This window comes from Meriones unguiculatus, chromosome 4 (assembly GCF_030254825.1).
Source record: "Meriones unguiculatus strain TT.TT164.6M chromosome 4, Bangor_MerUng_6.1, whole genome shotgun sequence".
In the NCBI taxonomy this organism is placed as follows: Eukaryota; Metazoa; Chordata; class Mammalia; order Rodentia; family Muridae; genus Meriones; species Meriones unguiculatus.
The window spans coordinates 32,425,274-32,447,981 of NC_083352.1; the positions used below are offsets into that span (position 1 = coordinate 32,425,274).

Below are 22,708 nucleotides of genomic sequence, written 5' to 3' on the forward strand. Positions count from 1 at the left end.
AAGACATATGCTCACCGAAAGTCGAGCCGCCGTGGGTGGCTTGCAGCGGGAATTGCCTAAATGCCAGAAGTAAAAGAGTTAGTTCGATTCGAACTTTTAACTGTGGAAAACTGTCTTCAAAGATCCTTAGATCATGACTCCTTTGGGACTAAAGGATTAGATCCATGTGGATCCCTTCTTTGCTAGAATACTGTTACCACAATCTGGGGCCTGGACCATATGGTTAAAGTGCGTCTGTCCTGAAACTTCATTCTTGCCTGAGCCACACTTTTTAAAACTTGTTTTTCTTTTCTACCTGCACATTAATATTTATCTTTTCAGTAAAAAGAAACATTTTGTTTCTCGTTTCTGGCTATGGGGTGGACAGGTAGAGAATATTCTGGTTTTGTATGCTTTTTTTTTTTTTTTTTTTTTTTTTTTTTTTGTGCTGTTAGGTCATTTTATCTTATCGCACCAAAGTAGCATGCGGAAATGATATATGGGCTTGGAAGAACATTTTTTCCTCTTCCGTATGTTAAAAAGGTGCTAGTTGGCAGTTGTCCAGGAGTGAATCTGGGGTGCAATCTTACATGTGTTTGCATTTTTCAAGCTTTTTCCTTTGCTCCTTTCACTCTTTCCACTTTCCTTCTGTCTCTTGATCAGTGAGTGTCCCTTACCTTAAGGGGTTTTAATGTTGCGCCATATGTTCTGACTTTGAAGATCAATTGGACTGGAGTTTCTTGGTATCTGCAGAGATTCAGTTTGCAGAATCCTGACCTTCACCTCGTCAGCAAAGCCCTTTTGATTGCAGTCTCCAGCTGTTATCACTGGTCTTAGAGTTAAGAGTCCAGAAAGAAAAATGGCAACTAGAAGGGCAAGATGGTAGCCCTGGGCATTTGAAGAGTCTGAGAATGGGTCTAGTTTTTGCCTCCCGTGTTTCCATGTCCCTGGTTCACTTGAACAAACATGGCTGGGGAGTTTGAAAGCTGGTGTTTCCTGACTACAGGCCTCTCACCTTTGCAGTCACTTCCCCCCTCGCCCTTCTAGGTGGCTCTGGGTGCCAGGCTTTTGTGTTCTTAGAACTGCCTTCTAGTTCAAGTCAGTGTTATTTCTTCTGATTTTTAATCAGACACCCTCCTTCTATTTCTTCTACTATTTCCAAATATTTTTTCCTAAAGGTTTTCTCTGGTAATACGTCTCCCTAGTAAATGAGTTAATGCTGTTCTGTGTCTTGTTACATTTGTTTGTTCCTGGTGTGTGTGTGTGTGTGTGTGTCTGTGTGTGTTTGTGTGTGTGTGTGTGTCTGTGTGTCTGAGTGTGTGTGTTCAGAGCCATCTCCTGGTTTTATTTTGGTGCCCGTCAGCGACCAGCTTTCAGAACAGAATTTTGAAAACATCCTCATGCTGCTGTTTGCTTCATTTTCCCCCAGACATTGTATGAACATGATTTTGAAGTCTGGTTTCTTAATAGATGACTTCTTGCATGCCAAATATTTGGAACAAAAGGAAATTTTTCAGTTGAGTGTGTTTCTAAACTTTCGTGTTTGGTACTGTGAGCCAAAGGAATGCTTCACCATCAGACTGAAAAGCCGAGGGAGCTCCGCGACTTCAGTCTCGTTACACTCGTCTAAACACCTGAGCAAATTTAAACGTTAAACTTATCCCGAACCTTTGTGTAAATATTCAGCACCTTAAAACCTTGAACAATAGTAAAAACCAACAAGAAAGAAGAAATAAAGAAAGAAACTTTTCCTTTTGTGGTCTTCTTCTCTTTCAATAAGTTTTGTTCTGTTCCTCCACCTACTGTGACCTAACATATGTTCAGTGTGTTTCTATTGTAAAATAATTGGCAGTGGTTCCAATAACTTGAGAAAACGCCTTTTGTCTATCTTCTAATGCTTTCACGGCCTTGCTGAAAACTCACTGGGTCCCTGCAGTACACCAGGCATTGGGGGACGCAAAACCAATGGCTGCCAGCATGGAGGGAGGCTGGCCTTATTTTTGCATTTGGGAAACTCTTGATGGATTTTAGGAGCAGTTTGTTGTTGCTGAGTGTGTAAACGGAATGGCAAATATCAGCCTATGGCTTGAGTGCTGCCTGTGAAGGGAAGGCTGCGCTGTGATTTACAAAGATGGCGCTGCTGCTTCATTACCGAAAGCATGTACGCTGGGTATTCTTGCTTCCCGTGTAGTGCCAAATTTACGTTAATATGCTCATACCCTGTATACTTGCTTTTCAGGCTCTTATCTTAGAAGTGATAGCCAGCCGCAGCTTGTGGAAATACGAGCACTGCTTTGCTCAGAAACAAACGCAGTGAGAACTCATTTCCAGCAGGCAATAGCTTGTCAAGACAGTCCCAGCTTCGGCCATTCATTTTTCTTGTCTGACTCAGTAAACTTACTACTCTGTGCTCAGTGGGGGCAGACAGACTATAATTTTTCACAAGCTTATGGGCACTTTTAAATGACAGGTATCACTTTCTGAAGACTCCTTCCCCCCCACCCCACCTTTATGGCAATGTTCTCACCGGTAAGCATGGTTAGTATCCGCTTAAAAAAAAACTATATAATCTAATGTGGCTTTCGTTTAAGACTAGCTTTGACTCTGTGGGCTGTGTGTCTTCTCAGTTCTTACCATACCCTTCAATTTGCATCTCTGTCCTTACGGAGAGTTGTGGCTCTTCAGTTTACTGGGTGGACATGGATACAGTATGTTTTTGGAGACCGTGGGTTTTCTGACTGAAGGTCTTTATTCATTTGAGGCTGGATCTTTAAGCCAGAGGCCGCCATGTGCTCTCTTTTATACTGCATGCTTAGCTGCCTGTAAAAGAGTAAAGATAAAGGTAGAATCCATGGAATGAGCTAAAGAATGAAAAGCAGGCCTGCACATGCTAAAAGAAGAGAGCAATGCTCTGCATGCTAGCTCCTCTCTTCAGAACTCACCCTGATAGGAGAACTGGCAAAACCAACAATGAAAGAATATAGCACGACTTTTCCCCCAGGAATTAATTTAGTTAAAAAAAATATTTGTTATAAGCAATACATAACAAAGAACATTTACAGCCCATGTTGGTTCTTAATGGTTGTTTCCACGGCTGTGGGGATAATCCTCTTCTTTCCTGAACTCATGCTGGCTTTCAGACTCTAGTTTTCATTCTACCATGTCTCCTCCTATGGTGCTTCTCTGACCTGGAGGTGCCCTTCCTCCCACTGTCCACCTGGTGGACACAGCATATAGTCCTTGATGTCATGTCACTGGAAGGGATAGGTGTTCATATTTAAGGTAATTGGATCGGTTGTAATTAGAAACCAGTGTTTTCTCTCATAACATCACATAATAAATCTTAAAACTCACTTGTTACTTACTTTACTTGTGGGAAGAAGCATGGTGTCGGCACTGATACTTTGATCGTAAGGGGGAGAGGGTTTCTTGCATCGGCTGTGACAGTGTCGACGTCTTGTCAAACATTGATGATGACGCTAATTGCTGGTGGAATTGATGGCTATTTTATATTGAACCAAGAGGGAGAGTTAGAGTGTCCTTCCAATTTTCAGCAGTGTTTATTTATTTAATATGAACTTGGGACAGATTTTGCAAATGCAGTGTAAGTTCTTTAAAAAGCAAACCAAAACAAGAATCAAACGTAAGATGCTTGAGCAGTGGAGTTGAGAACTCATCCAGGTAGCGCCCAAAATGTCCTGCTCTGCCAGAGCATGTGGCTCCTCTGGATGTGTTTCCCCTGCTGTCAAGATCTGCATCTCATGAAAGCAACTTGATATGTTCCTAAAGTTAACATGACGAACTTACCTCTACCGCTATGTAAAACTTGCGCTGTTTAATAATGATATGTTCAGCCACATGACTGAGTACAGGTTCCTACATTAGGAACAATAGGAGATAGGGGTTTACAACTTTGATCCCAAGAATATCCCATGAGACCTTTTGTGTGGAGTTTTTCATAGTCAGAGATTAGTTTATCTACTGCACATTAATACCTGGTGTATGTTTGTGTGTGTGTGTCCGCACCCACGTTTATGTTTAGTTAATAATTCGCAGAATGTTTGTAATTTGTCGTAGCAGTTGTCCTGATTTAAAAAAAAAAGAAAAAGATCAGGGCTGGGCATAGTGGAATACATTCTTTCCCAGCACTGAGAAGGCAGAAACAGGCAAATTGAGTGAAAAACTCATACTGATAATTTGTATCAACTTGGGTATGAATACCCCTGGGAAGAGCCTGTGTAGCAGCGTGGTGGCCAGCTTTGTGGACTTACTGTTCACTCAAGCAACATTTATTCACTGGAAGAAAGAGGAGCCTGTGATCACAGCAGCTCCTTTGCATGGCTGTGGCTTGTGACATGCCTGGTGGGACTTACAGATACTTTGATATGTTTTTCTCCATCCAGTTCATTTCTCCATAGGAAAGAATGCACACACACAGACTGCCCCTCTCTGGCCGACTTGTGTGAGGTTTCTGGACATTCAGGGTCCCTACTTCCATCCAGTAGACAGGTAGAGTTTCTACAAATTGAGATAAGAATCCTACAATACAGAAGCTGCTCTGACACCTCAGGAAGGTACCTGTAGAGGTTCAGATGAGTCATCATGAGGCATTTTGTCATCAGGCCTTCTGTCTCCTTGCCGCTTTAAGATGGCCTCCAGTTTCCAAGATAAGTGTAGCAGTTGGCGACTCGCTGTGAGATCAACTGGTGAAAAGAAAAGGGTTTTCCATCCCCCGTGATTGATGTGATCATCAAAGCAGACAGAACTGTCCTGAATAGCCTGAGTAGCTGAGTAGCCCAGGGGAAATCATATCCAACTTGATATAAACTATCAGGAAGACATTTCATAGTAGCATAAGGATGACCAGCCTCTTTGTGCCATGGTGAAATCATAGTCTTTTTTTTGCCAAATTCTCAGATTCACAGATTTCAGCGTGTACCAAGGGCCCAAGGAGTGAATTTGACTCAGTTTAAACAAAAGTGAATCTAATTTGAATATTTATTATAACCTGTTTATAATTATAAACACAGGTCAAACAAGAATGGGTAAGAATAGTATGTAATGTTGGGATATATTAAAAATGACATTGACATTCGTCTTCCTGCCTTGTTGTACATCTAATGTAGGAATTGTGGAAATCACTGGAATCTCACAAACTTAACGCTGAACTAACTAAACGCCACTAGCAGGGAAGGAATGCATCACTTCAAGGCATGCCATTCCTAAGGAGCAAATGACTAGTTTGTTGCAGTTACTTGTTGTTACGTTTGCTTAATAATGTGCTGAACCAATGGCAGTGAGCCCAAGGGGATATTTACAGTCAGTTTCTGAAGTCCATCTTTTGCAGCTTGTGTGGTTGGGATTTGTAATATTTGGTTAAGGGGGTGGAAGAGAGAAAGAAAAGGCCCTCTGATGTACTGCATTTATGGCCCAGCGCTCACGTAGTGGGAAGACTCTTGTATGTGTGCTATTCATGGGGAAAAGAGCACAGAGTGCATTTGCATGCCATTGACGAACAGTAGTGGGTGTTGATACAATTTGTAGTACTAGCTGTGTAAACACATCCTAAGCCCTTGCTTGTTAAATTCCTGACACTGAACATTTCACCTCCAAAACAATCATGTTCTCAGAGGATTTGTGCCTAAGTAAGGTTTAGCTGCCTGGAGATTCAGTTGGTTTTGTCAGATAATGATGGTGAGACATGAGTATGGGAGCTGGTTTTGCACTCCACACTTTCCAGTACCTTGAAAACCATCTCCTGAGACATGTCTGAATCTTCCCAGGGTTCCTTTCTAGAGTCCTTCCCCATGGACAGTTACTGAGTTCCTGGTACTTACATCTATCCCAAACATAATTGTCATTTTAGAACGCTCTGAAAGTTCAGAAATCAAGGTCTTGAGAGATAAAACATCGAAAATTGAGACTGTGGATCCAGAACAGGGCTTAAGAATTTAGATGTGGAAGAAAGTACCGATTTGTTTCAGGCTTTTGTGGGAGAAAACTACAAATTGCTAAAATGCGCACTTCGTATGGAATTTTGCATGTGGGAATCCAATTGCAATACTGACTTAAAAGTTTTCAGAGTTTTAAATTTTCTTAGAACCTAACATGTTTGCATATTTTAGTAGAATGGTATTTTGAGGGTGCAAACAGTTTTAATAAATGGCCTACTTTACAGGGACATGAAAAATACAGGCTTAATCTGGGGGAAATTAACATTTTAAGTATGGATTCTAAACTGTTAAGTCAGTAAGAGTTAAGCCCCCACAAATAGCACCTTTGAACATGAACAAGTAAGTGCTATTTGTAAAGTGCTTTTGTGTTAACTCAAAATAAAAGAAGAAAGCTGTATGAGTTTTGGCTTTTTCAAATTATCCTAGGTAACAGCTGGCTTGCACTTAGTTCAGTGACCCAAACAAACAAACAAAAAAAAAAAAAGCGCAGACTTTGCATAAATTTTCTGTTGATAGTGCATATTGGCCTCGCAGAAATGGATCATATGAACTCTCTAATATGAGTAACATATTTACATTGTACAGATTACAAGAGAGATATGAAGAGCAAACAGCCCAGGCCTGTGACTTTAAATTATTTTGAATGCTCTTCTATGTTTCTAACTCAAGGTTTTTTTTTACCTGCCTCCTCTACCACAAAAATGTGATAAATAAATTATCTCGCCGAACTGTCAGAAGTTGTACTCAAATGGCTTTTTGCAGAGATTTTACATTTGAAGGCTGGATGGGATGGGGCGTGCCTGTGAAATTTCAGTGCTTGGGAAGAGGAGGCGGGAGAGTCGGGAGTTCAAGAGCGGTTGCCGCAGAACCTATCTCAATTCTCCTATCTCTTAACACAATTTAAAAGTATTTAGTAGAGTTGATCTAATTTTTGTGCCTCTGTGGATGACCAGTACCAGCCTTTCATAGCGTTTAGCTTCCATGGTATGTGGTGGTGAAAGCTGCAGAGGCTGAAGGTACAGGAAGGTAGAATGAGAAATATTCCCAAAGTGCAGGATAAGGTGGTATGGACCTGTAATACCAGCACTGAGAAGGCTGAGGCCACCTGAGGCCAAATGGCAAGGCTCTGTCTCCCCAAGACAAAAATTATGTTCCTGAAATGGAGTAGCTCTCTTAGAAGGAAGTGTGAACACCCAATGTCATTTTTGGTTATAAGAGAAATAAAAAGTGTGAATCTTCTTTTTTACTAATGGGCCTTTATTGCATCATATATAATTTGGATGCATTGTTTCTTAGGCCCAGGGAATCAGCAGGACTGAATGAACTATGATTACATTTCTCATTTGTTTGCTTGAACCAGAATTTACACCCTTTTCAAGAGTTGGTGGAAAGGTATTCATTACATTGAATTAAGTATAAAGTGAAGAATGAAAAAGGAATGCAAAAAATTCTATTAATTTCCTTTTTTGTCCAGAATAAAATGATGTATGTGGAACAGTGTTTTAAGAAGTTTCATCTACAATAATTACTTGTAGATGAACTATTCATAATTGCTTGCCAGCATTGCTGAGTTATGAGGTTGCTGGCTCAGAAGCAGCGCTGCTACATGTCTTGACAACAGAGTTAGGTGTGACTGCTCTTTATAGGTGCACATCCTCTGTAAACGGGAGCTGGCCATCATGTGTGTGTGCAGATGTATCTAGAGAAATGAATCGTATTTCTAAGCTGCTACCATAAATGTCGACATTTTTATACTTAAACATAATGAACAGTTGAGGGTATCTGTAGGAAAAAAGTCAGCATTTTCTCCTTAATGTTTTAATGCCCACCACTGCAGGGCTGATTTTTTTCCAACTCTTTCCTCCAGTGTCTAGAGGGACAGGGATGGTTAGAACATCAAAAGAACGTTTAAGTTCCTGGTCTCAAAAAGCAAGTGGCCCATCCCTTCCTGTTCATTAGTCTTTAGGATTTCCCCTCTGTGCTGTGGTCCTTTCTGACCACATTGTGCGGAATGCCACTTGCATTACAGGTCCTCCTGCTGTGTAGCTGGGACATTCCTGGCAGTTTATGATACCTACAGGGCTGACAGCAGGCCCCATGTGGTTTCCTTCCTTCCTTCCTCCTCCTTCCCCCCCCCACCTAATGCTCACTAGCGTCTGAACTGTCACTGCTGGATCTTGTGTGGGCCCTCCCCGTAAATACTACTCTGCTCTCCTTGGCCTAAAGATTGTATTTTCTGTCATCATGGAAGTGGCACTGGCTCTAGGCGTCGTGCTGGTGTGCAAGGATTCTGTGCCCATCATCTGCTATAACACAAGAACAACACACCCACTCATCCTTCCTCCCTGCTTTTTCTCCACTGCTTTTCCCCCTCAATCCTGACTGTAAATGCCAACTCTGGGGTCACTGGCAGCCTTTGTAAGAAAGTAAAAACAAAGGGAGCTGAATGTGGGAAGTGAGGTAAAGTTAACCTTTTAGAAAAATTTACTCTCCATCAGGTTATGCCATCATGTTAACTTTGTGACCTGGATCTCTGCAGTACTCAGGAAAGGGTTAGTGGTGGGTTTCGTGGCTCTCTCTTGGTGATCTATTTGGGTGGTTCCTTCTGTGAGTAAAGAACTCACTTAGAGCAGTGATTCTCCACCTGTGGGCCGTGACCCCTCTGAGGGGGGCGGCGGTCCCGTAGCAGATACCTTGCATAGCGGAGATTTACATTTTGTTCTATGGCAAAATTACAGTCATGAAGAAGCAACAAAAACAGTTTTGCGGCTGGGGGCCACCACCACCTGAGGGCCTGTCAGGGTGTTAGAATGCCACAGCACTAGGAAGGTTGAGAACCGCTGACTTAGGCTAACAGTTGCCACCTGTTGGACCCTTTCTCCCCTGACTGGTTTTGTTCTTGGTGCAGTAATTTACAGAACAGAAAACAATCCGCTGGCTGATCTTTGTGTTTTGCGTGCTCTGTCTCTAAAGAACTAATCATTGTGTATGTTCTGTGAACATAACACAGACGTCCGGCAGGTCATACTTTTTAATAGGTGTTTCAGGGAACGCAACTACTTCATAAAGACCTACTGATGGGACTCATTTCCAGCTTAGACTCCGGAAGGCTCAAAGTAAGAGTGAGAACTCATACTGGTCACTGGAGACTGTTCTTTCTGAAAGCTAGATCACGGCAAGCTGTGGCGTGTGCACCTGTTAGTTTTACAAAATAATCTGCTGCCCTTGGAGCAAATGACCTCATTTATGCATGAATCTTTGGATTGCTGACCTAAAGGGAAATTTTAAAAGTGGTGTGTGTGTGTGTGTGTGTGTGTGTGTGTGTGTGTTGACTTTTAATTTTTTAATAGCACAAGATTATACAAATGCCATAAAACTTTTTAAGTCCAGTTAAGGGCTGTTAAGTACCTTTACATTGCTGCTCAACAGTTTCCAGTGCTTTAGAGTTCGGAAGGATGGAAGGAAGGAAGGGAGGGAGAGAGGGAGGGAGGGAGGGAGAAAGGAAGGAAGGAAGGAAGGAAGGAAGGAAGGAAGGAAGGAAGGAAGGAAACAAAAAGAAAAAATCTATATCCCTTGCCTGGAGGATTGGGGGGCGGGGGGTGGGGAGGCAGCCACTGACTTATTTTCTGGCCCTATGAGTGTGTGAGAAAAATATTACTTGTTCTTGCTTTATATCTCACAGTGTCCTAAAGGTTCATTCATGTTTTATTATGTGTCAGAATTTGCTTCCTACGTGTGCGCTTGCAGGCGTGTGCATGACCGCGTGGAAGCCAGAGGGCAACCTCGCTTGTCATTCCTTAGGCTGTCCACTTTTTTTGTGAGGGTCTCTGACTGGCCAGAAGTTAGCTATGTGGGCGAGGCCAGGAAGCCCAAGGGATCCGCCTGCCGCTGCCTCTCCAGCACTGGGATTACACGTGTGTGCTGACACACCACTTTTTGTACATGGGTTTTTGGATCAAACTCAGGTCCTCAAGCCTTCAAAACAGCACTGTACTAACTGAGCTCCCAGAATTTGCTTTCTTTTTATAGCTGAGCATTATTATTTCATGATATTAATACTCCGTATCTTATTTCTCTTTTTATACAGCCACTAACATTAAGGGTCCTTCCACCCTCTGAGCCCAGGCAGGTAGCTCTTTACTCAAAACCTGCTGTCTTTTAGCTATATACCTAGAAATAAAAGTGCTGCATCATCATCATGTGGCAATTCTATTTGGAAATTTTTTTAGTTTACAATACTGTTTCCCAGAGTGGTGGCACCATTTCACATTTCCACCAACAGCACACCACTTAATTGCCTCTGATTCTCATCCTAATCCTTGGAAGGGAATTTTGTAGTTACAAGTTTGCTCTAATGTTAAAAAGAAGAAGAGGAAGAAGAACAAGAAGAAGAAAAAGAAGAAGAAAGGCTTGGGCTGGAGAAATGGCTCAGAGATTAAGAGCACTGGCTGCTCTTCCAAAGGTCCTGAGTTCAATTTTGACAACCATCTATAATAAATATCTAGTGCCCTCTTCTGGCATGCAGGCATAATACTGTATAAATAATAAGTAAATCTTTTAAAAGGAAGAAGAAGAAGAAGAAGAAGAAGAAGAAGAAGAAGAAGAAGAAGAAGAAGAAGAAGAAGAAGAAGAAGGGCTTTCACTTTTATTCATACACACAGATTTAAAATCTTGCTGGTGATTTAAAGGGCTTCTTCTTAGGATATCTTGTCTGTATAATAATGAACACCATGGAGTGGGGAACTTCTGTGATTGCTTCAACATGCAAATAACATACAAATATTGAATATTAACAATAATGTTGATTTCTCTCCACATGGCCACATGGGTATGTATTCATCTCTTGTAGGGTTGTTTGGCAGCAAAAACACCTCCACACATCTCTGATGTTTGCTTCATTTACCCCAAAGTCTACCACTAATTTGACCCCAGTTCTGTGGGCCCAGAAAGGAACATAAATGAAAGAAACCCTAATGCAAAATAGTAAGGAATTTGTCAAATTAAGGTGAACCAGAGACCTATCAACTTAGAAAATTCTCTGTCCTAGCGTACGTTACTGGCTGGGAGCAGTGACAGAACAGTTATAAAGGACTCAGTGGTGTTATGCTTGATGATACAGTTCTGTAAGTCTAGCAAATGGGGAGATTGGGGCAAAAGGATTATGAGTTCGAGATCAGCCTGGGCAACTTAGTGAAATCCTGTCTCAAGATGAACTGTACAAGCTGAGGGTGTAACTCACTGAGCAAAGTGCTTGCCTGACATGTACAGAGATCTGGGTCTGACCTCCAGCCCTTCATAAACCAGGGCAAGCGACTGAAGCAGGAGGGTTATGGTATTCCAGGCCGGGCTGGGATACCAGGCAAGATGGCCCTCAAAGAAAACAAACCCCAAGCCAAAACGAAACAAAACAAGAAACCAAGAATTTGTTCTGTTATCCCAGCGTCTGATGTTAGTTACATGGACCAGCCCAAGTGAATAAAGGATAGAGCATTTCCTTCCGGTTTTTGGATACATGGTTTCCTATCTTACGGGTGGGTACGCTGGCAGAACTATGAATAAGGGCAATGCCTGCACTTTTGAATTAAATACACCCCTGGCATAGAGGGGGGAGGGAAGCCAAGGGGAAATTACAGGCAAACAGTTAACGCTAGCTAGGCTGTTGCATCAGTTGGACCTTTAAACTTAAGACAGGTTTACCAAATCAATATTTACTTGATCTAAGTGTTATGCTGTGGTGTAATAACCCCTGACCCTTTTCCAGAGTCATCAGTGATGAAAGCATGGCTGTTGGGTTTTGTTTTTTTTTTAATTCTCTAGTCCCTGTGGTCTTACCAGATTCAAGGATGGGGATAAGTCCCTACCCTTGTGTAGGGACATTCTAAGGGTTGTTATACCCTGTGTCTCAGGTGCCGCCACATTGCCTTGTCCTCCAGGTATGGACACAACTGGGGCAGCAAGGGAATGAAGAAAAGATAGACACATATAGGCACTGGCGGAAATGGCTGGGGTCTAGGGGACTGGGCGTTCTGCTGAAGAGAGCCCAGCATCCTGGAAGCTCAGCACATTTATTAGGTAGAGTTGAATAGAGTGGCAGTCATTGCATACAGCTGAGGAAGGAGGTGGGGTCACTACACACAGATAAACAAGGAGGCAGGGTTAGTGGCTTACAGCTGCATCTAGGGGGACTGGGTTAGTTAATCTCTGTAAGGGCAGTCTCCGTAGGGGAATAGTCCTCAGGTGGCAAACATCCCTCGGAAGGAGGCAAAGGTGGACATTTTCAGCACACACAGCCAACATTCTCACTTTGTCCTCAGAGGGAGGCTTTGCCAACCTTTGAGCCTGAGGCTAATGGAATCCCTAACGTGGTTGTGACCCTGTCTACAGCACACATTTACTCACGACTTCACGGGCTCAGGGGTTCCTTCGCTCTCCACACCCCACAGAGCTGCTAAGAAGCAGAGGTAAGGATTGTGTGAGAACTTCAAATAAGGATTGAAACATGACAGATATCTATACCCGCTCCAGTCACTTCAAACACATTCCTTCTGTGGATAAAGAAAATAATGTTAGCTCTGACTGAATTACCCTAATTTACTTCCAGGCATGACATAAGGTCCCAGAAAACCTTTGGACAGTAGAAGGGGGCAAGTTCCTGATATTATCAGAGGTCAATTGAAATTAAATTGAAACAAAGTGAAATATAAAAGATGCGACTTGTAGGACCAAGATGCTTTGCTCTGAAATAGTTTTGAGTTTAGAAATTTGTGAAGACTTGAGAATATTTGATATTTGAGAAGGCAGATGTTAGATTAGGAATGTGATAGGTAAGTCATGAACTGTGTACAGTGTTTTAGAAAGTACAATGTGATCACACACACACACACAAAACCTTCAGCTTTTTATTGAAAATAAGCTTATATTAAATCATTGAAGGATTTTACAGCCAGAAGAAAGAGACTTTTAAAATATGGTAACAGTCTTGACATAATGCTTATCTAGATATTTAAAAATTGATTTCTTTTATACTGCTTGCCCAATAATTACTGCATTTTCCTTCTTCGGCCAGTATTAGCTTTGAACATTTTGACATTGAGAAGGTAAAACCTTGTGCAGATGAACTTTTAAAATTCCAGCGTTTTTCCGATATATTTTCGCTACGATCTTGATGACCTTCAAGTGTCCTTTTATCGGCAGAGTGGTGAGTGGGCTGCCAAGAGCCTGGGAGCAGGAAGAATTCGTCATTTTCCTGCTGCCTGTAGGTCCTTTGGACCAGAGCTAACAGAAGAGGCTTACCAGCCGTGTAGACCTTCAATCCAGATGCCTATCATTTTGAGCACTTTGTTTAGTAGTGCTAGGCTTGAGTTTGATCATCTGAAGACAGGCTGAGGTGCCGAGAACAGGGATGTTCACAGGTCAGGAGCCATAGAAGAAAGAAGAGCAGTGAAGAGCCTACACTGCTTCCGAGTTATATCCCAAGTCTGGCATAGGATAGCTTTGCTCAAAAGTGGAATCCTCCTTGATTTACGTTTTCTCCCCGTATGATCATCTCAGATATTTATTCCTTTTTCTCTTCTCTCTCTCCCCTGCCTAATCCCCATGTATCAGAACTAAAGAAAACACTATACCAGGCAGCACTGCAGACTCGGAGTTTTCCCTGCTGCTGCTATACTGAGCTGGATGATGTAACCATTAGCTAACATTGGCCTCCCACCAAGCTATGGCGACAAGTTTCTTTCCTGAAGGCATGCTCTGGGTAGTATTTCATCTCAGTTTAGAAGTCCTACTTCATAACAGGACTATTTATTTATAGGGAACTGCCTGTGCTTTGCTTGCTGGGCTGTGGTAATTAACACTTTGATCATACTGAGCACTCTCTTTCCTCAAGCTGGGGGCCCATCGTGGGAAAGCAAGTTCTGATGCAAGCACAGACTTCAAGCCCACCTCTTCAGGAGTGCGTGGCACCCCAAAACTTCAACCACTGCAGCAGACTGCAAGGATAGAAAAAGAATGCTAATGTGCCGGAGCCTGTTGTGGACAGTCAGGCAGAATTGATCCAGTGTCCTAATTTGGGATTTCCCAGTACCTTTGTCAGTTCAAAGTGCTGTAAGAAATAGCCATGGATTGGGGGCCGAAACCACAAACATAAATTTCATGGAGAGGCTCTGGTGGGGGCTCTCTTGGCTTACAGATGCTTCCTTCCCTCCATCTTTACATTACATGGTGGAGGAAGAGTGCCAACTCTAGGGCTTATTAAAGACGCACGTGCATCATAGGGAATGGGGAGAATCCACCCACATGACCTCATGTGACCCTCATTACCCCCTTAAGTGTCTACCTATAAACACCATCACACTGAGCAATAAAATTCAGGAGAATTTGGGGCAGGAGATGCAGTGCATCCATACCCCTTAGCTAATGCTTAGTCTCTCTGGGCTTAGTTTTGTCACCTCTAAGTTAGAGATGATAACAAGCAACCACCACGTAGAGTAGCATTATACTGCCCCTAGGGTCCCCAAGCTCAGTGGTTCTTGGTGAAGTCTGTTCACATAGCCACACTAGTGTGTGGCTATATATCTATAAACCTGTCTCATTCTGGGAGTTTACTACAGCTCTTAAGTCATAAAGTGATGGTTAACTTTCTTGTAGGCTTTTCAAAGTCACCTTTCTGTATTCCTGCCCCTCACTCCCAGCTCTGTTTCTCTAGATCAGCCTTCACCCAAGGTGTGGGATTGCTGACACCCTATTTTCTTCTCCTCTTTGCTCCTCCATCTTGTCTCACTCATTCACTTCAAGGTGATGTGTGGTTTTTTTTTTTAAATGGGGGTGAGGGGAAGAGGTTCCTGCTGAACCAGGATAGGTGGTGTCTTATGCCAAACACGCCCACTCATCCTACCCCAGTGGATCAGCTCGCTTATTCTCTACAGTCTCTTCCCCAGAGAGCGCTCCAGAATGCCTGAGGAAGAGTACCCTGACTCTTCTGTGGACCCTGGCTCACCTTCTGCCAGAAGGGCAGGTGATGAGTTAAAATATCTAACCCCACACCATGAATTCAAAGACAATATAATTTTGTTTTTTAAAGAATGTGTGATTTTATCATCATGAAACACATACATTAAAGCTAAATTGTATTTATTTAAGGTTTTTCTGTTCTTTTGGTACAGCTGGCTACCTCTTCAGAGCACCAAGAAAGCTTCATGGTGAAATTAGGATTTGAGAAACATCCGGGAGAGGGATATAAGGAGTAGATAGATGTGGAGATGAGCATTGAATGACTTAATCCTAAAAGACATTAAGCCCCGACATAGAGAATAGAATGGCAACTGTGAATGCTGGGGCGAGTTTGTGTGTGGGTGTTCAGCAGGCTTTCTTTTTTATTTTTTTCACTTTTTTTAAGTTATTAATTACATTTTATTCACTTTGTATCCCCCCATAAACCCCTCTCTCCTCCCCTCCTAATCCCACCTCCCCTCATTCTTCACGCATGCCCTTCCCCAAGTCCACTGATAGGGAAGGTCCTCCTCTCCTTCCTTCTGATCTTAGTCTATCAGATCACATCAGGAGTGGCTGCTTTGTCCTCTTCTGTGGCCTGGTAAGGCTGCTCCCCCCTCAGGGGGAGGTGATCGAAGAGCAGGCCAGTCAGATTATGTCAGAGGCAGTCCCTCTTCCCATTACTATGTAACCCACTTGGACACTGAACTGCCATGGGCTACATCTGTGCAACAGTTCTAGGTTATCTCCATGCATGGTACTTGGCTGGAGTCTGAGTCTCTGGAAAGGCCCCTGTGTCCAAATTTTCTGGTTCTGTTGCTCTCCTTGTGGAGTTCCCAGCAGGCTTTCTTAATTGCATCAGTGAACAAGTGAAGATTCTGGGAGATGAGGACCCCAGGGTGACCTCGAGATTAGGGGACTGCAATGCCAGAGGTACCCATGAGCAGCAGTAGTGGTGTTTTCCTATGTGTAAATCGGTGTATAGAGGAAGACAGTGCATCCACTCCTGATGAGACCTGATAGACTAGGATCAGAAGAAGGAGAGGAAGACCTCCCCTATCAGTGGACTTGGGAGGGGCATGTGTGGAGAAGAGGGAGGGAGGGTGGGATTGGAAGGAGAAGAGGAAGGGAGCCACAGGGGGATAAAAAGTGAATAAAGTGTAATTAATAAAAATGAAAGTAAAAAATGGGGAAAAAAAAGGAGGATATGTATTTTTAAAGGAACAGCTGCCTTGCTATTCTATCGCTGCTCTGTGAACACAGAACTACTGTATAAAAGTCTTAAAAGTGTCTGAAAAGGCCGGTCCTTCCTGCTCTCTGCTCTGAGGTACTTAACATGTTGGTGCAGAGCTGAAATATTCGAGGAGGCTGAAATGACCTTTTGTAAGCTTGTGCTGGGCTGAGCGTTTTTTTAGGTTTGGTTTTGAAGGAAAACCCATAGTACCATAGTGATATTTGCTCTCTCAGATCTGTTGATATTATTGATTAGGCTAACGTATGCAAGGTGACTATTCTTTTACTAATTCTCTTCTCTTCTTTTTTTTTTCCCTTGAGCCTTTTTAGTATCCTTGCCTTTTTAAAAAGAAGTACACCAAAAATACAAAATTGTATATTTTGATAGAAGGAGGACAAAGAAGTATTTATATTTCAGGAGAGAATGGAGGGAAATGCTTTCAGGGGTCAGACAATGTTTAGTGTACTTTGTGTCGTCGTCGTCGTCGTCGTCCCCCCTTCCCCCCCCCCCCCCCCCGCATAAGAGAGAAAACGCTTGTAAATGATCTGCGTGCGTTCTCCGTGATTGCTGGTAAGGGAACAGAGTGTGTGGCGGTAGGAATTTGCATCAGATTAGTGTGGCAGGGTGCTGATCACTCCTCCAGGAAGGCTTTCTCTGCTGGTAGTTTGATTGAAACTCCTAGCTAGAGATTGCACTGACAGAATTTGTTCTTCTACCCACAGCGGTTCCTACCCACCGTCATTTAGTGCCACAGAAACTCTTCCCTAGTCAGAGCACACAGTGAAGACAGCCATACCAGGACTTGGCTCAGGGTGAGCCAGTAGCCCTAGGAAGGGGTTCTTCGTGGGAAGGAGACGTGGCTCTGGGCTCTGGCCTCCTTTCCGCTTTCTGGCAGTGACTCTCTCATTAGCATGGGGTGCTGGGATACGCTTGGCTCAGGAGGCAAACCCGAAGAGGGCTTAAAGAGAACGCAGCTCTTGTGTCCCTGCCCAGAATGATGTGTTACTGGCACACAGCTCGTCGTACAAGGAAGAAATCAAACCCAAATGTGGAGGCAGGCTGCTTTCATTTTCCTGTTTCAAGTGCTGTTCAGCACCTCTCATCGTGGAGTAGTGCCCAAAGGCCAGGCTTAAGGAATTCAATGGTTTATAAACTGGGACTACAAGGGCCGGTGAAACAGCTCAGCAGGTAAAGGCCCTTGCTGTAGAGACGCATAACTTGAGTTCAGTCTTCTTAGAAGGAGAGAGCCAGCTCCTCCTAGTTCTGCTCCCATCTCCACACGCTCAAAGTTGGCACCAAGCAAGCTCCAGTATTAATTATAGCAGCAGCGTTTTAAAAACGAGGAGCTGAAGCAATGTCTCAGTGTGTAGAGCACTGGCTGCTCCAGCGAAGGACTCTGCTCAGTTCCCAGCACCCACATCTGGCAGCTCACAACTGCCTGTAACTCCAGCTCCAGAGCTCTGATACCTTCTAGCCTCTCTGAGTCCTACACTTACACATTACCCGTCATGTGAGTGCGCTATGGTGTGCTATGGTGTCAGACACAGGGAAGAAGGTCCTATGCCAAGGACCTTAAAAGTTCAGAGCTTTCAGCCACAGAAGAGACAGCAAAGGTGGCTTGGAGCTTGCGAGTATCACGTGCCCTTGGCTGTACGACCCAGGTAAGTGGCTGAGAAGAGAGCTTGGGCAAAATGTTTGTGATATTTTATTGTATCACCTTGAGTGATATCATAGAGAGGTCTGCTAGCCCCCACTACTGTCTGATTCCCAGTTTTAACTCAGGCATATCCGTGAACAGCTGAAGTAGAGAGCAGAGTCTCTGTGCCCTGTATGGGTGGCCAGTGGACGTGGACTCTAGCTAATGTCACATAAGGCATAGAGTCCTTTTTCTCACCCTTTTCCATGTCAAACTGATGAGAATGCCAATACAAAGGCTGGAGTTTCAAGAGCTCTTCAGATCACGAGTTTAATTTAAGACTGTGCAGTGAGTTGGCAGGGGCCAAGCTGTAAGGGACTCATGACTCTGGTCTGTAGACCTAAGACAGATGGCCTCAGGACCTGGCTAACATGACAATGAGATGAGCCCCTTCTTCAGGGTGCTGCTCTCTGGGGGTTTCTGTCACTGATATTGGAACATACTCCTAACACAGAGGCTTCGTGGTAGAAATGGAGACAGAAGAGACTTAAGTTTTAAGTAGAGAAGATTTTTATGACAGTGAACAATGTAAAGACGAGAATGCATTGGCAAGCTCTTGGGTAAAGGTATTAAAACACTCAGAATGCTATTTCTAGTTTACAATGAGTTCTTTTTGGAAAAAAAAAAAAAGAACATTTGAAAGTTGGAGGATTTTATTTTTGGAGGCCTGAAATTCTATGAGAGCTATGAAGTGTATTCTGAATTGAGTATATGTATACACTTTCAAATGTTTGGCTTTTAAAGTAAATTGTAGGTAATGGAACTAGTTGGTGATTGATCATTGTTGTCTGATAAATAATTTTTCTTAGAAATTTTCTTCCCAGCTTAGTGTTTTTACATATTTATCCTGGGTTTGAGATATATGTGGATTCCCTGGTTCCGGATGAAACTTCTGTGTATGTCAAAGCAACATGCAGACTTGTACCTGTGTTCATTTTTTGTGTCCACACTTGTGCTCCATTTCCACAAGGGTAAGAGCTTGGCTGTCTTCTCGTTCTTTTCTCCATGGCCAATCTGGTAACAGGTCCATAGCCGATGGATAGCATTTAGAAGTGAATCTCATCAAGTGAGCTATCCACGGCACTTGCGGTATTGACTCATTTGTGTGTTAGGAATCTTAATTTTTTTACTTTGAACACCGGTAACTGAAGAAGATAAGTTGAAGCCTGTCCTTATGAACATGCGTTTGTCCATTTTGTCATTGTGATTCTTTGTTTTCATCTTGTGTATCTGGAAGCTGTCATACTAGTGCCTTTTGTTAGATGTGACTCCTTGACCTCTGGGGTTGTGTGTTAGAAGCTTGGCCCTCACTTCGGCAAAGCTGAGAAGTTATAGAACGTTGAAATGGTGGTGCCAGGCTGGAGTTGGTTATCAGTGGAGTCATGAACCCTGGGAAGGGATTAAGATAGTCCTTGTCGGTCCTAAATTAGTTCTCACAAGAAAGTTGATATTAAAAAGGTGAATGTGGCCTCTCCCTTCATCATGGCTTATTTTACCATGTGATCTCTCCCTCTGCTCACGTTCCCCACATGATATCATCCATGAATAAACTAAGATGATGCTCTTGGATCCACTGTCAATTGAGTAAATCCCTTCATTTGGGAAGTATCCAGATTCAAGTATTTTGCTATAGTCACCATATGGGCATATCTGTATATTTTCAAGAATAATTTCTTCCTAATAAATTGTATTTATTCTAGTGTTAGCAGTGGTATCCCTCTGCTAATTAGGCTTTTTACCGTAGAATTTATTATATCTCATAAACTACTGTTGTTTTAATTACATTTTTTTCTGTGTGTTGTTATATGCCTGGTTGTTTTGCCTTTATTTGTTATGGTTATAACACAGACTAATCCTTTTCTACCCACCTCCAAAATTTTCATGTTCTTTTAATATGATGAAATCAGTAATGACACCTATAACTGAAAAATTAAAAATCCAGATGATAATCTCTAATATTAATGGGAATTTTTTCCGTCCTGTTTAGTATGAGTTTTGGTAGTTTTTGATGTGTGCATCTTAACTAGTGAACTTACGAGTCATGTTTCTCACAGAGTTTATTTGTCGTTCCATTTCTGTGCTCTGCCTATGTGAGTTAACTTGTACTGTATCCCTTTTCCGTTGGTGCTGAGAACTGCGGTCAACCATGCATTACTGTCTGGAAGTTAAGAACGTAGGCCCCTTGGCTCAGACATTCCTCTCACGCGTGATTACCCTTCCGCTTATATGCCGAGGCTCTTTCTCTGTATCTAAAATGTTCCTTCGCCCACTCACTGAGTTTGTCATTTCTCCAGTTATATTTTTCAAGAGGCCTGTTTGGTTCTTTTGTTTGTTTGTTTGTTTGTTTGTTTGTTTAATCTACCTGACCACTTTTCTACGTTGATTCATATTTTCAAACAGTAGTTTTATTTTTTACATTTTTGTGCTCACCTGCGATTTCCATTATCTGAAGTTTTAGAAGGGCTACACAGGTACTTTTATATGTGGCTGTTTATTTTGTAGGGTCCTGGGTCCTGGTTTGTTTTGTTGTGTGTCTGGAAAATTTTTGGCTGTAAGCCCATGCTTTGCTTAATTCAATCTGTGAGAATGATGGAGCCCTAAATTGAGTAGGCTTTCCTCTCAGGAGGATTTGCATTCATACAGAATGCACACTAAGGGTCTGTTTTATTAGGCACACAAAAGTGCTACTGCCCTTGGCCACTCGGGTCCAGGTTTCCTGCTGGGGGACAACGCTCTGGTTTCTGCCCTCTTGTCTTGTACTTTCATGGACATCTGACTCCCTATTAACTGTACATCCACTGGTCTGCCTCCACTTTGTTCATATTTGTTCTCTCTGTCTCCCTCCCACTCCCCCTCTGCCTCCCTCCCTCCATCCTCCTTTACTCTGTTGCTCCTCCGATCCCTCCCTCCTTTCCATTGCCTTTTGCTGAATACTACCAAACTGTGTTTCCATTTACTCAGAATCCAGTTGTGGTTTGTAAACAGTCTCCTGGACATCCAGCCAGCTGTACCTCCGGAAACAGGATGGCCTGCATAGTAGCTAAGCATTGATCTTCTGTGTATGTTTCAGATACCCACTTGTGATCTGGGAAAGGTAGTGATCTGGGAAAGGTGGTTTTACACCTGTGACACTTAACAGGGACAAATATTCTTAAGATTCAGCCCCTGAGCTCTCAAGGCTCTTGTCATTTGAAATGCATGTTGAGCATCTGAAATCCCAAATCCTCTCAATCCAAAATTTATTGAGCTCAAAAGTTTCAGATTTCAGGTACTCATACCAGAGGTGTGATAGTTAATATTCCCAGATAGTTAATATTCTCCAGATTCCTCAGGTCTGAGACACTTCTGGGGTCAAGCATGTCAGGTAAGTGGTGCTTAACTGGTATTGGATCACCGTGCCTGGAGAAGACCCTAGTGTCCCTCGGTTTGATTGAAGGAGTTTCAGGGATGGAAGAAGAGGTGAGGTGGAGGGAGGCACAGTGTGTTCCTTTGCTCTCACTTCAGTTCCTTTGGAACTGAATCCCCCAGATAGAGGTGGACAGGGAAGAATGGTCCCTGAACCATGTCGCTAGCTGTCTTGGGGAGAGAGAAGAGGAATGGAAGTGGGATTTTGGTGGTGAATCCTTGGAGCCTAGTTTTCTCCTTTAAGGGTTATCAGCACTCTGTTTCATCCGAGATCCTGATTTTTACATACCTGATACCCTTTCTAAATAAAAGTGGGCAGCTTATATAAATGGAGTAGTTTTGGTGTTCCAAGATAAAAATTTCCAAACACATATCTATGGTGTATGTTACGGAAATAAATTAGTAACAGCCCCCGCCCCTGCCGCCACCATCCATGGAGTGCTTGGTCTCTAGTGGGCACTTCACATGTGTGTCACGTGATCTTTACAGTCGCCTGACATGAACACCATTGCCTTCATTTGGCCAGACAGGAAACGCAGATCCGAGCATCGAAAATCGATCTCATCTGCAGTCCCACGCTGTGTCCACATGGGGCGCTGCTTTTAGGAGCTGTCTGAGTCATGTGCTAGACCAAATGAACGCAGACAGTGATAGAAAGCCACAGGATTATTACTGTTACCTTTTAAAATGTTTAGTTTCCCGCAAGTGCTCCCTGAATGAAGAGCGATGTTGTTATTGTCACCTCTGAAAAGGGTCAGAACAAAACAGTCTGTCCACTCCACAAGCACACACACACACACATACACACACACACACACACACACACACACTTTCACCATTCAGAAGTGAGGAAATGACCCAAAGTATCGATTGGGACAACAGTCAAGGGTGACACAGAGTCAGCTCCGTCCCTGCATGTAGATAAGAATGTATGTGGAATATTGTCCCCGTGTTTTCTCCATACTTGTGTGATTAAAAAAAAAAAAAAAAAGTCCTTTCTGCCCATCAGATTTGCCTTGACATTTTCAGGTGAGTGGTATCCCTCTGCTCATGTCTTACGTGCACTAGGATGTTTGTAAACGTCACTTGAAAATGGGTATTTTTTCATTGTGGATTTTTTTTTTTAATTTGGAGAAAACCAATTGGGAAGGATTTCTTTCTTGAAGGGGTAACTGATTTGGTGGGTCTGTTAGTTTGATTGGCCATAGGAACCGAAGTAACCATTTCACTATGAAGAAGCATAGTTAAACACCATTTTGTCCACCCAGAATATGTACAGTGAGAGTAAGGGAAAACAGCCAAGCCCCAGAATAGAATGAAGAAAAAAAAAAAGCGCCCAGAAACCTTAGTTGTAATTATTAGTGTTTGCTGTGTTTACTTCTTGACTCTTAATGGATTCTGTATGCACTCACAGAAAGATGTCCCAACAAAGGGACACTATACAGATAAAAG

General features: G+C 42.8%; 1 protein-coding gene across 2 annotated transcripts in view; it reads left to right on the forward strand.

Moving 5' to 3' along the window:
* The window catches only part of Slc7a2 (solute carrier family 7 member 2), a 58,118-nt gene that overhangs the window by 851 nt on the left and 34,559 nt on the right, over positions 1-22,708 (forward strand). The gene's annotated exons all lie outside the window — the stretch shown is intronic.